The sequence below is a fragment of the Selaginella moellendorffii genome, unplaced genomic scaffold (assembly GCF_000143415.4).
Source record: "Selaginella moellendorffii unplaced genomic scaffold, v1.0 SELMOscaffold_78, whole genome shotgun sequence".
Lineage (NCBI taxonomy): Eukaryota > Viridiplantae > Streptophyta > Lycopodiopsida > Selaginellales > Selaginellaceae > Selaginella > Selaginella moellendorffii.
The window spans coordinates 98,573-113,476 of NW_003314339.1; the positions used below are offsets into that span (position 1 = coordinate 98,573).

Consider the following 14,904-nt stretch of genomic DNA (forward strand, 5'->3'; position numbering starts at 1 on the left):
GGCCTTCGGGAGTAGACTCAAAAGCTCGAGCTCACTGCTGGTTCCACAAAACTCACAACCTTTTCCTGGATCGACTTGGGGACGTAGCTGCTCGTGCTCATGCCAGAAGGGATCGGCTTGGACGTTTTGGAAGTGACGAGCCCGAGGTCTTCAAGCTCGGGCAGCTACAAGAGGTTTAACGAGCTCTTGAGTAGCTGCCACAGCGCCCAAACACTGTCTCTGGGAAGCTTACAAGTTACTTTGGCGTTTTTTGACAGAACTACTCGACAAATGTTTGCAACTTTGTAAATGTATTCATTTCTTTTCAAGGAAACCACAGAGTGCTTTGTGTAGATTCTCTCGTTTTGCCACTACCCATCGTTAGCTGGCCCTGGAACGTTGTTCAATGTCACCGTTGCAATCTCATGGCGTTGCAAAAACAAAAGGAAGTTATAAAGAAAACTAAAGAGAACATAAACTTGGGGTTGAAGCCTTTCAGTTCGTTGAACAAACATTTTGGTTAGAACAAACAGCTCACGAACCTGTTGAACTTCGACTTCCATATCGTTGGACAGCCAGAGTTTTCATGATCGTTCTTTTCATTGAGGTTGGACCATTGTCATGTACGTCTTTAACTGGATTGAAGTCAGAAGATTGCAGATGCCCAACGTTGTTTCTCAGCTCGCATGTCTTGCGTTGAGCGCAGCAGCAACATTGCTGACAATCTTTCCAAAATGTTGACACAGAATCTCTCCAATCTCGTAGCATTTTTCTTCTTGGACACAGCGTTTTTTAGTTCTTATCGTGGTTGAGCAGCACCAACATGTCACTTGTCTTTTTTAAGTTTCCCTTCGCGTTGAGAGTTCCTTGGACCATTGTTTTGCACTTAGCTTGTTTGAGTTGTTTGATCGAGCATATCATCTTAACTTGGACTGTGTCACTGGCTCCCTTTTGTTGCGTTGAGCATAACATTGAAAAGAAAGAGCGTCTTCAAACGTTGACACGAATTCTTGATCGCCTCTAGCCTCTCTTTTATCGTTGATCATTCTAGAGAATACATCTTAACTCGTTGCAAGCAAACTTACCTTGCAAGGGAGGTGGAGAGGTGCAAGAGTGACGGGGCCGGTCAAGGATCAGCGACGGATCATGATTGTTGTTTTCATTGAGGTTGGACCATTGTCGTGTAGAACTTCAGCAGTTCTGCAGATCGCAGTTTCCCAACGTTGTTTCTCAGCTCGCAGGTCTTACGTTGAGCGCAGCAACAACACAACTCAAAGCTCCAAAACGCTGACACAAAATCTCTCCAATCTAGTAGCATTTTTCTTCTTGGCACACACTGTGTTTCAGTTCTTATCGTCGTTGAGCAGCACCAGCATGTCACTTGGCTTCTTCATCACGAGAAATTAGAACAAATCGAAACACACGCGAACCTGGCAACGTGAAACCAAGTATCGTTGATCGTTACTTTTGTTCATATTCAAACAGGGTTGTCCACATCGGTGAGTTTCCCTTCGCGTTGAGAGTTCCTTGGCCCGTTGTCTTGCACTTTGCTTGTTTGAGTTGTTTATTGTGTCACTGGCTCCCTTTTGCGTTGCAATCGAAAAGAGGTGTCTTCAAGCGTTGAGAGTTTCAACACGATTTCTTGATCGCCTACGTCTTAGCTCGTTGCAAGCAGCTTCGCTTTCCAAAATCTCTGTCTTACTCGCTTATTGCTAAAGCCCTACTTACCTTGCGAGGGTGAGGCGAAGCGGCCTACCTTGAGCTGTGGAAGAGTCCAACCCCAACCCGTCCGTGACATCCACCGCCTTTATCAACGATGAACCCTAAACTTAAGCAAAGTACCCAGGACAAAAAGGGGAAGTTCTCAATTAATGAGCTACTTAAATATTCGATCTGGTTTTTCATGCGATCTCGGCTTGGAAGCAGTAAGGCAACACAACAGCGGAGGAGCTATTGGGTTCCAATATCCGACTTCTAGTACTTCTTTGCGGGAGAGATCCGCGAGTGTTATTCTATGTTTCTTGAGGTTTTACCAGCCTTCTGAATGCTCGGACAGGAACGGGAAAGGCGCTGGTATTTTTGGCTTCGGTTTACAAGCGCATAAACCGAAAACCGGTACATTTAGAGTTTTTGGTTTTCTTTCTGCCAACGTTGATGTTTGCATTGCGACACAGAGAGCCGAGAGGCCATAACCGGGCTTCACAATTTCAAAAATCACCGCCACGTTCTCACTCCACTCATCCGCGCCAAGAGACGAGACAAAAATCGCAAGCATCCTCGGTCTGAAGAGCAAGACGCAAGCCATTCGGCACCACAACAAAATCTAGCAAGCCCACGCCGGAGCGGGCGACGAGTCTGGAGCTCGGTGGAGCGAGGAGCATGGAGCTTGGAGTGGGGAGGGAGCAGGAGCGAGGAGAGAGGAGCTGAGACTTCCGCGACGCTCTACGATGCGATGTGGGCAATATCCATGGATGGGAATCGAGTCAAGAGCCCAGGTCTCGCAACCCCAGCCGAGAAGCACATAGATGTGGGCAAGTATGCAAGACAGCATGGTAGCTGAGAAAACGTAACAACTCGTTCAGACGATTATGAAGAACAGGACCACTCTCCAAAAAGGCAGGAGATTTACTAGCCCTGGAGAGGTTTCGCTGGCTGAAGTTGAGGAGTTAGAAAGGAAAGAAGAAGAAGCTCGACTGAAAGAAGCTCGACAAGAAGAAGAAAGGATGAAGTTCGAGGAAGCAAGCACAGGACGTGCACGGCACTGGTTCCGGTTTGTATTGACTCAGACTTTTTCTTTTTCCTCGTGAAGCTACGAGTCCGTCATCAATGATCCTTGGCTTGCAGATCCAACACGGATGAAAGTAACTTTGCAACAAGTATTAGTAGCGTAGAAAGACCTTGAAGTGCACGATACCTTACCTGTGCACGTACTCTACAGCTTCACCTGGAGGATCATATTGCACTATGAAGCTGAGCCGCCGTGTAGCGACGTCCGTGCACAGCAGCAGGTCCCTTTGAGCCTGTGAGAACTTGTGAAACGTGTCCTCATTCCCTCTCTTCGACATTGCCCTGTAGCTTTATACGTCGCAATCCAAAAATCTCCCAGCATGGACCTATCATCGTCCATACGAAAACTTTAGAAACTAAAAAGTTACCTGTAGAAGCCCTTAGCAGAGCCACGCCCAGAAAAAATCCAAACCTTCATTTGGCTCATGGCAACACTGGCATTGCAGACGTATCTTGCTTGACGATAAAATACACTGTAAAACCTTTTTGGTGTATTCAATATTAGCATTGGTGCGTAGACGACAAACCTATGGTAGGAGAGAGACTAATCTTGGAAAGCTTGTTCACTGCCGGAACGATAAAAGTTGCCTCTTGCTGCCATTACGCTGGTGCGTACCAAGGAAATCGAGAATGCTTCTGATATCCCGTGTCTAATAACCTGAAGGACAGAATTTTAGAAGGAGACATAGACTCACGGCATTTCCCATCAAAAACAATCCATTGCAAAAACGCATACTGAAACGACGCCGTGTTCTTCAAATGATCCAGCAAGTAGCGATCAGAATGGTGATACGTGACTAGTCAGAATCTGGGATTTAATTCAAGACCAAACAAAGAACTTTAACACTCCTTTCCGCAGTCGCGACTTTCTCTTTCGCTCGGTTTTTTCCATCATGTGGCCTGGAACAAGCCAGTATAACCGGTGCACAAGCTACTCCGCCACATACTTGGGTGCAAAGCTCCCTCGTTGGAACGAGGATCACAGCTGCTGAGCTCGAGGACGTGCTGTTCCACGAGACCAGCTTGCGGGCTTGAAGCGAGAGACGAGATGCACTTGCTTGCCGAGGGGGTCAGAAACGTGGAGATGAAGGGTGCAGCGATCAAGCATGAAGTCGCTGCTAGTAGAAAGAGGGCGGAGAGCATGTGGATCGAGCTTCTGCTTGATCTTGTGGCTGCAAAGTGGAGGCTAGGGCTCGACTTCAACAGCTAGGCAGGTACTTCCTTAAAATTGTCACCAACAGCATGCAAGCACAAACAGGACAAAGTATATAGAAGTTCAAAACAGCCATAACAAACAAGCCAACACACTAAGGCCGAAGCAAGCTCACAACAACAAGGCTGGATCTCATTGTGGATATTTTATGCAACACAAAAACCTCAAGTTCCACTCGATCTGTCCTCTCCACATGTGAGTTTGGAGGATTGGAGCAAGGAACTCGGTGTTTGTAAATTCCAAAAGCTTTAAGTGCCTTCTCCTTCAGCGTTTTCAAGAAAGGTTCCTCCGAAGGTAACTGCCAGTTTGTCCAGGTTTACTGGCTTGCTAAGAGCTCTAGCTACCAATGTTTAAGAAACTAACTAAGAAATGTTGGCTCATTATTCCAAGGAAGTATAATATAGAACATCAAAGTTCCGAGACCCCTCCACAAATCTTCGAAATCAAAGTTGGCTTTGTGTCTGACGAAGATACTGCAATGTTGTGATGTTTGATGTCTTTTGATAGTTTTGCAGAGCTTGCTTCAGTGTCACTGGAAAGGAAAGGGAGCGGTGAGTCTCTAGATCAATCAGAATTTTCAATAGACGCTTACATTTTGATGTCTTGACCTTGGGAGAGCCAAACTTTCAGAGCGGCAGTAGATATTCTGCGAGTCCAGCTTCGAGATGCCACGCTGCAATACAGTTTGAGATGAAAAAATTTGAATAATACTGTACCTGGTGAATTCGTCGTCAACGTAGACATCCAGTACTTCCGTCAACACAAAAACGGGCCTGGAAGGCCTTTGAGGATTCTGAACAAAACGTCCTCAGCAAGTGCATCATCATCATCACTAACGTTTGCTTCATTCCATCTAGTCGGCTGTTGAACGTTTCATCCTCTTGGCTTGAGATCCTAAATTGGTCCAAACAGGCAAGGCGTGACCTTGAGCACCGTTCTGTACTTTCGATCCTGGATTAAGCTCTAAATCGACAAACACAGAGAACCTGCATGGGTCAAACCTTAGAACAGCACACATGCTAAGACAGCGGTGGCGCATTGCCCTTCGAAGACTTTTGTGGAGGCCTGCTCGGCATGCTTCCTGAGCAGTAGAACATGTTCAGTAAAAACTTAACTCAGAAAACAAAACACCCTACCTATTCTTTTTCCAGATTGTGGAAAGACGAGGGAACCAAATGATCTGGCAAGCCCTTCCTCCACAGTGTCTTCCTCTTACAGTGCCAACAATACATATAAGCATTTTGATGAGGGCTCCAATACCCACAGAGCATGCTGCAGCAGCGGAATCGGCCATACAAATGGATCCGCGTTGCACCAGCGCCATGGCCAGGACAACAACATAGGATCGGATCAGATTGCTCTAGAAACAAGGTACTGGATTTCAATACCTGGATGCTGCCTCGCTCCTAGCGCTAACTAGCCCCTCGCTTCCAATGTCCAATCCGATGCTACAAAGGCAGTTTATGTGGTATTAAATGTGGCATGGCAATGTTAATTAAAACTTTATAAATTGTAATAACTTGATATCACTAATGAGGAGTGAGAGAGGATTTATGTAAGTTGTGGTGGCAGCCTGCTTGATCTAGTGAACCTCATCACGGGTCTTCAAGTGCAGGAAGTAGATGGAAGTAGTTGTAGATGGCATGGTAGACGTGGCAAAGATTAGCATGGAAGTGGTTTTAGATGGCATGGTAAACATGGCAAAGACTAGTGAAACATTTTATAGTTTCACATTCATGATTCATATTAAATTTAATTATTATTGAATTTCAAGAATTTGTAAATGTTTCATTTGAATTTCATTGATTGTGACATTCAGTTTTTTTTTCCCTAATAACATACACTATTAGAGTTTATGACTCTCCAAGACCCACATATTGCCACATGTCCCAACTGACGGTGATCTCAAATATACAACATCCTCATAGAATTGGCAATTGCTCAAAAGAAAGAAATTAAAGTAGAATGGGAAAACTTATGCAAGAACATGTATTAGCCAACCTCCATTCTTCTTTGTCACTATTATCACCATGTGAAGGCTCCAAGCTAGGAGGTTCTATATCCAATCTTGAAAGATAAAGTTACAAAGCATGTTACAGATGCTGTATATGTGCCATGGATCTCTTGCTCCATTTTCATGAGCATTCCTTTGGAATACCAAGCCTCTTTGGTCCATACTTCACGCCAAATCTTGGGTGCACCATGCATCCTAAATTAACAAATAAATTTTGCAGTGCAATGCAATACATGATGATTATGCATTGAAGTGCCATGCAAAAACGTTGTGTGAGCATTCCATAAAGTTCACGGTCAGACATGAGACTGAAGATAAAAGCATGGGTTTGAGCATCGTGCCCGTCCAGCAATCCCCACATCAACTCTATATCAAATGTGGGCTCTCCTGGAAGATCAAAAACATGAAAGCAAATCCAAGAACCCAAAGGAAAAAAAAGTACCTGAATTGAGCTCCGGAGGAGAATACTCCAGGCACGGCTGGCGCACCACCAACGAAGACCCTTTGACGATCTCTTTGAGATGGCCTGTGAGAACCAGAGCTCTTCGAGTTGCCACACAGCTGACTTGTCCAGCCTCCATCTTTTCGTGTCAGTGATCTGTTTCTTTCCCCTCGAGCTTAAAACGTAACCAAGAGTGCCGTTACCTTGCCCAACCGGGTGAAGGCGCTGCTCGGAGAAATCTCCAAACGAAACTGTTTTCCTATCTCGCGAAACAAGTTCTTCGTCCCTGCGTGAACCAAGTTACATGCCGATCTATGAAAGTGAGAAAGTTACCAGTGAGGTTGCATAAACACTGCAAACGTGTTCCTTTCCACAAGTGGATCGTCTTGAGCCGTCTGTATAGACATTGTTACGAAAGAGGAAGTAAAATACACGTACTCGAACACAATGTGGTGTCGCATGAAATGCACCATTCAATATTAGCTCCGTCGCTTCTCCTGCCTGGTAAGCAATGTCATCCTTTCCGAAAGTTGCCTACACGAAGACACTTTCAACACTTTGATCCGTATGGACGAACACTTCGTTTACCTTGACAATTGCACCAGACCGAGCCCTAACATAAAGCCCTGCTTCAGAATCATGACAGTCTATTTCCTTCCTTCTCTTGTGTACATTGCACAGGTCAATCCTTTAACGCACCAAAAAAAAATGGTAAGTTAGACAAAAGCGCACCGCGTAACTTGAAAACGTGCCTGTAAGAGATCCGTGATCGACGTGCCAGCCACACCACGACGATGACTTTGTACCTGAGCAGCTGCAAGAAGCCTTTAGAAATTTACAGCAGGAGGAGCAACGAAACCTTGGGTAATAATGGAGCAGACGGCCTTTGTGGCACAAAGAGTTCTTGAGCATGTCCGTGAGCCTTGCATCACCGCCCTTGCGAAACACTGAAGGGACAGGAAATTAGAGGAGACGAACAGGAAAAGGATCTCAACCATGTTTGTCGCAGTGAGCTGCGAGGTGCAGGCCAACCTTTACAATCAGGCTTCCAAGTTTCTTAAAACCTGCAAAGTGATAGAAGAAAACATTATCCACGTAAAGAGAAAACAGAGATGTACTTGATTCAAGGTCAGGTAACTGCTTTCCAGGCCATAAGTTCGCTCGATAATAAGATGGATATCTGCGTCCATTGAGACCGATTAAAATTTGTGAGAAAGAAGTAAACAAACCTTTCTATGAGAGCTGGGTCATCGGTCGGCCTGTCCACGATTATAAAACGAAGCTTTAAGCTCATCTAAACCAGAAGGAACATATGAACTCGAAAGAAGGAAAAAACCGTAACGAACGAATACGTACCAGGTTGGCCGGATTCTAGGAACTCTTTTCCGTGGCTCCAGCTAGAAACTTTTGAGTTACCTGCTTGCTGGATCTTCTAGCTCTTTGAGAGCATTTTCGGGAAGAGAAGAAAGGCTGCACAGAAAAATCGAAAACATTGAGTAAGAAGAGACTATACTCGATACCTCTGCGCAAGATTTAACAGATTCCTCCGCATTTCAGTGAATCCCGGAACCTGACAAAAACACAAAAAGAATGCTCGTGGAAGTAAAATTCCATTCAAAGCTTACGTTTGAAACGGCAATATTCCCAGTCCTTGAGCTCCTCAGAAAAATCCACAGCTTCATTCTACAGCAAGAATTGATCGCTCATTCGATCTGAGGCAGGAAATCTCACCTGGAGCTCCGAGAAGTCGATTGTCACTATGTTATGGCGCATGCTGTTGCCGATCTTCCACCCTGTTGGAGCCGAAATTAGGCACCTTGAATCATGGAGATCAAGGGCCACATTCAGCGGCAAATTTCAGAAGAAATTCCTGGATGTAGCTAGTATATAGCTAGTGTTTCTTTCTTCTTTCATGAAGCAGTTGTTTCCAGTTTCCTTCTGAAAAGATACTGTTCATTTTTTGTTCTCATTCTGGCTCTTTGTCATGGTATCTGAGCAGGATCAAAAGGATGGAAATGCTGCCACCATCACTTTCACAAATGGCTGTTCCATTTCCATTTTTGATGGATCTGGAAACTTCTTGAGCTGGAGGCACCAGATGGAGCTCATCCTCAAAGGTGAGGGAGTTTGGGGCATTGTCAACGGTGATGCAGGCTATCAGAAGGTGGATACCTGGAGTCAGCATGAGGACAAGGGCATGGGAACAATCGGGCTTGCAGTGACGGAGAGTGTGCTGGATGATCTCACCCTCAGTGAGAATTACACCAGCAGCGAGCTGTAGCTGTGAGAAGCACAAGCAGCAAATGCATGTCCAGATTGGCCATCTCTACACAGGGATGGTCAACATGCGGTGACCAGTTTGTGGATGACATGAAAAACATGTATTGGCAAATCGAGGAGTCAGATAAGGAGAACAAGCTTCCTCCTTCTCTTCAAAATTATTTTTTTCTTTGTTCTCTTCTTAATTCCTTCCATTCTCTTCAAAGTAACTTGATGCAGGTTGACAAGTTTCAGTTTAGTCATGCCATATGTGCCGTTAATGAGGAGATAGCTCTTCTAAGCAATTTGTGAAGAAGAAGAACAATAACAAGTTTCGAAGGATGGAGGTTTCTCCAAGGCAAAAGAAAGTGATGTGAAGTCCAAGAAGAAGAAATCTTGTGGTTATTGTAACAAGTTTAACCATGAAGAGTCTGAATGCAGGTTAAAGGTGTAACTTTTAACAACAGTTGGAGGATTTCAAATCTTCAAAATTTATGGCTCACTATGAACAACTTTTGGATGAAGCTTGTGTTGCTGAGATCAGAACTAAGCTTTACAACAATGCCATGGTAACTAACTCTTTTGTGTTGATTCTAGAGCTACTACTCACCTATCTTGGCATAAAGATCATTTTGTCAAATATAGAAATTGTCTTGGCTAGCATGTTGTGTAGGTAGGAGATAACAGTGAGCATGGTATTCATGGCATTGATGATATGAATGTCTAGACATCTTATGGGAACTTAACTCTGACTGGGGTAATGTATGTTCCTACCCTTTGCAAAGATTTGATGCTGATATTGGGGAACAATTTGTGTTTTGATCATTAAGTTTGTGTCATTCAGATGCACAAATTCATGATGTGGTTGCTATAGCTCCTAGGGAAGGAAATCTACATCCACTCAAGGACAAGGAGTCTACCTACTCTTTGATTCTTACCTTTGTTGGTAAAGGCATATGTGATCTATGGCATAAATTGCTTATTGTCTGGGGTTTCCTGGTAAATGGTTTGGATGTATCTAACAAGCTAACTCTTGCTCCATGTGAAGTATGTGCACTTAGACATCATTAGCCTTTTAAAACAATTGGAAGTCAAGCAAGCAATTTGCTTGAGCTTGTCTATGTTGATGTTTGTGGTCCAGTACAAGTTCCATCTTTCAAGAAGGCTAAGTATTTCTTAGCTTTCACAGATGACCTTAATCACAAGACTTGGGTTTATTTTCTAAAGAAGAAATCTAAAGTCTTAGATGGTTTTGTAGATTAGAAAACCTTGGTTGAAAACCAAAGTGGTTATCAAATCAAAAAGCTATGCATAGACAATGGTGGTGAATTTATAAATAATGTTTTTAATAGCATCTGTTCCCAAGCTCACTAGCTCATTGAACTATATATGGCTCAATATAATAGGGTGGCAGAACTCAAAAATCACACCATTATAGACACAACATGATGCCTTCTCACTCAATCTCATGCTTCACAAAAGTTTTGGGTAGAGATAGTTAACCATCGACCTACTGTGGCAGTTAAGGAGATAACCCTGGAAGAGTGCTTTAAGCTTGACATACATGTATGGATTTTTTAATGCACGGCATATTGCCATGTTCTACAAGAGCTACACACCAAGTTTAATCTAACTGGGGAAAAACTTATATTTTTTGACATGTTTAATTTTAATTCTCATACTTATAGATTGATGGATCTTATGATAGCCCATGAAGAAGTGGTATTTTTTTAGGAAACCCCTTTTTCTCTCAATCCTCTTCTATTCCTAATCTTGACTTTATGAATTTTCTAAATTCTTGGCTTTGGAATTATGCTATTCTTGATGCTAACTTTTGGAATGATGCTCAGCATGAAGAAGCACTTGAGCAAGGAAGAACTAATCCAGTCATCAAAATCCCAACTCAACTCTCTCCTACAAGATTTGATGTTGTTTTGACTCTAGTTGCATCTCTAACATTCAACAAGGCTACTCTTAAGCCACTTGGATGAAGAAAAAAGGTGAAAATTCTAAGTAAAAAGGCTCTTGAAAATGCTAAAAGTTTTTATGTTATTGCCTCCGATTTGTTGGAGTTTTGTGCAACCACATGTACACTTTAGCCTTCTTCATTCATGAAAGCCATAGCTAGTCCCAATACAAGCCATTGGAAGTGAGCAATGGACCAAGAAATTAAGTCTATCACTCGTATACACATTTTTGATGAAGTGGTTCTTCCAATTAGAACTACAACACTTTGTAGTCAATGGTCTACAAGACAAAGCTCAACCTCAACGGTTTCATCAACTGTCACAAAGATTGACTTGTTGCACAAAGCTATAAATAACAATATAGCATGGATTATCTTGAGACATACTCTCCAGTGGTAAAGATGACAAATGTTCAAATTTTGCTTGCTTTTGCCACTTACTTTGATCTTGAGATTTATCAAGATTGCTTTCCTGAATAAAGATTTGTAGGAAGATGTCTACATTTAATAGTTAGATGGCAATACCCAACTTAAGAAGCAACATCTCTTATGGAAACTCAAGAAATCTCTTTATAGCCTTAAACAAGCCTAGAGAGCATGGTGGCAGAAAATCAATACTTTTTTCAAAGTTGAAAGATTTTCTCTTGTTACTCCTAAATTTAATGTCCACATCAAATGAGAAGGGAAGTTTTTACTTATTGTTGCTCTCTATATTGATGACTCACTCTTGATTAGCAACAACTATGAGTATTTACAGATTTTCAAGACTAAGTTTGGAAAAACTTTTGCTATAAAGGACCTTGGAGAAGCTTGTTATTTTCTTAGTCTTGAGATTCACTGTGATGGGAAAATAAGGTCCCTTCACATCTCTCAGCAACAATATTTAACAAAGGTACTTGAGAGTTATGGATATATTGATTGCAATCCTTCTTATTTGCCCATGGAGTTTAATAACATCAAGTTCTTGACAAAAGTTGAGTGTCCTACTAGCAAAAAGGAGCATTAAACTATGGCAAAGGTATCATTTCAAAATTTGCTTGAGAGTTTGATGTATGTTATGGTGTGCAATTGTCCAAATTTGGCTTATGTTGTCATCGCTCTTAACCAATTTTCTGCTAATCTTGGTAAGAAACATTGCACATAGCCAAATCTCTGATATGCTATATAAAGTAAACTTTTACTTTTAGATTGTTATATGGCTCACATGGTGGTTTTTCTCTTGTTGCTTACATGTTAAATGATAAAAATAGCCATAAATCCACAATAGGGTTTTGCTTCCAACTTGGAATAAGTTTTGTTCTTTGGCACAATAAGAAATAAGCTCACATTACTCTTTCCTCCACAAAAGCAAAATATTTTATTGCCTTAGTTGCTTCTAGGGAAATTCTTTGGTTTCAAGAATTTCTTAGAGCTCTTGGACAATCCTCCACACCAATTACTCTCTATGTTGACAACAAGGGAGCTATCAATTGGTGAAATGTAACACTAGAAGTTTCGACATGTTGCCAAGCACTATCACTATGTTAGGGATTTGGTACACACAAGTTTACTAACAATTTAGCATATTTCTTCTCAACAACAACTTACTGACATCTTTATAAAACCTTTGGCTAAGGTTCTATTTGTGAAACATAGGAATTCCATTAGAGTTGTGACCAAGCCTTAACTGAGGAGGAGGTAGTAATAGCAATCACACCTTTGGCTTTAGGAGTATTGGAGTTGAAATCCAAGGTGTGATAAATGCCTTGAAGCATGGAAATTAAGGGCCACATTCAATGGCAAATTTTAGGAAAAATGTATATAATTACATATGTGTATATGTATGTAAAATATTTCCAATTTCTTGTAAACTCTTGAATTTAGACTTCTTGGGAGGTCATTCAGCTTAGTACTATTCAAACGTAAGAATGCTTAACCCTAAGTATCCCAAGATACTTAATCGATTGGAAAAAGGGGTGCACTATTTTCTTTCTATATTTAAACCCCATGAATTGTTTCTCAAGTCGTTCCCTTTAGATGCTTATATTTCCTTCTGAAAAAATTCTATTTATTCTTTGTTCTCATTCTGGCTTTTTGTCACAGAACACAAGAGAAACGAATAGTGATGACCTATTGGCATGGCAACAGCCATTGCTCTTCTTCTATTAGCTCTCCTCTAAACCTTGCTCTTGCAAATATGCTTCTTGTATAGTCGCTTGATAGTATATTCTAGAATCAATTTTATTCTCCTTGTATGATCTACAGGTTTTGTGGTATATTCTAGCATCTCTTAAAAGATTCAAAGCAATCCCTTGATGATTCTTAAGTTTCTTTTTTAAATTTACTATTTTTGTACTATTAACGTTTTGTTTTTCTACTGATCAAGCTAAACTTGAAGTGTAATTAACATTTTGTCATGTAGAGAGCTTGGAGTGATGTTTTGATATATCCAATAACGCACTTCTATGTGATTCATAAAGATCAGACTCCTGCAACACTATTAGATTGGAGACATACCCACAACTCCGTCTGAAAGAACTGGTGTTTTGCACTCTAGCTTGTGACCTGAGTAGAATGGCAATCTGATTGTGATACAAAGTAAGCAAGTAAGCACAGCAGGGCTGCACTTTGGTCAGCTAGAGCTGATCTCCTAGTAGAAGCATGCCATATTTGCAAGTCTACCAAACCCATGATCTGGCAATTTTCATGCCTGCAGAATTCACTAGGCATCTAAGTTGACATGCATTTGCACTGTGTCTGGAGCCAACAATAGATTGTCATCAGCATATAGTAGTACATAGAGAAAAATGCTTACTCTGCAGCATAGTTCCATATAGATCTCAAACAATGTCAGCCAGAGGGGCCTGAGGGGCCTGAGGCACCCTTATGGAACCCCCGAACAAGACTCAATTAGCTGGCTATCCACTATTTGCAAACTCAAAGTCTTGTATAATTTGATGATTGCAGCTACTGGAGAGGTAGATGGGGATTTGGAGTTCCAGCAGATACCAAATCAAAAGATGCCATAGGACAATTGAAAGCTTTGGTTAAATCAATAAAACCCAGAAGAAGCACTTTGTGTGCCTAAAATGTAGCCGTTTGAACAAGACGTAGAGGGTTAGCAGTTGGTTGATGCAGGAGTAATGCCTGTGAAGGCCTGCTTGACCTTCTGCATGCAGCCACGTTGTTTCTCTATAAGGCGGGCAAACACCTTTACAAAAGCTACCAACATTGCTAACTCACTTGTGGAGATTCTATTATAAGTAAAATTTCCTTCATTGAAGTTGGATCATTCTTTTATACTAGTACTTTTCTTTTGGACAATGACATCTTTTTCTTTAAAAGACTTTGTATTTTATTTTAAAAGTTTTTTACTGTACTTGTAGCAGCATAAAGTTTACCTGGGCTGGACTTAAAAACATGATACAGCACCACATTTCTATCTCTTTGTATAGTCAGAAATGCATAGCATGGCTCATCACAAGACTTATCTAGTGACCATATAACAACCTGGCTTAAGGTTTCTTTGATAACCATGTTCCCATTAAGTTGGACTATGAGATAGCAATCTACTCCTCCTCTCCCACACACTCCATTAATCCAAACTTGCCCTCAGCTGGCTTCATTCACAGACAAGCTACAATCATCCTGGAGCTTGAGTGTGTAGATCAAATTCGGGGACTGGAGCTCAAAGTTTCGACGAAGACCATTGTAGAAGAATCACCTTGGTTGCTGCCAAGTAAAATCTCAGTCTGGTTGTGAAGGGTTTCCATCTTTTGATCTGCTGGTGCTATGCAATACTGGACTCCAAACATCTCGGAGACTGCAAGCATGCTGCCAGCTAGAAAAACTTGCATTTGTATATATTACTACTTTGATAACAAGGCCTCTCACGCTGATGGTGTTACCTGGATTGACATGGCAGAAATCCAGATTGGGGCCTGTATGAAAAGATACGATGGCAATGTAGATCACTACGTTGTTTGTCACAGTGACTTGATTGATGTAAACTACCCCACTCTCATAGTATGTATTGTCATTGAAAATTTCCGCAAGTGCAATCACCATATCTAGAATAATATTGGCATTGGCTGTTGTTATAGCATTGCGCTCGTCAGAGAATTCCCAATGCATGGCTTGAACAACACTAATATGAAAAAGGAGTGCTGTTAAACATTCAATGAGAAGATACATTTAGAATGAGTTTTGCTAGAAACAATCAAAAAGAAAACTATTTCTTGTTATAATGATAAATTAATAATTTA

At 41.6% G+C, this 14,904-nt stretch overlaps 1 long non-coding RNA gene across 1 annotated transcript; it reads right to left on the reverse strand.

The window, feature by feature from the left end:
• Positions 1-273: 273 nt before the first annotated feature.
• On the reverse strand, positions 274-1,812 carry LOC112341181. The gene is made up of 2 exons (XR_002990452.1): positions 522-1,812; positions 274-370 (listed from the first exon to the last, which is right to left on the reverse strand). It is a non-coding gene; the product is annotated as an uncharacterized LOC112341181 (long non-coding RNA).
• Between the last annotated feature and the right edge of the window lie 13,092 nt (positions 1,813-14,904).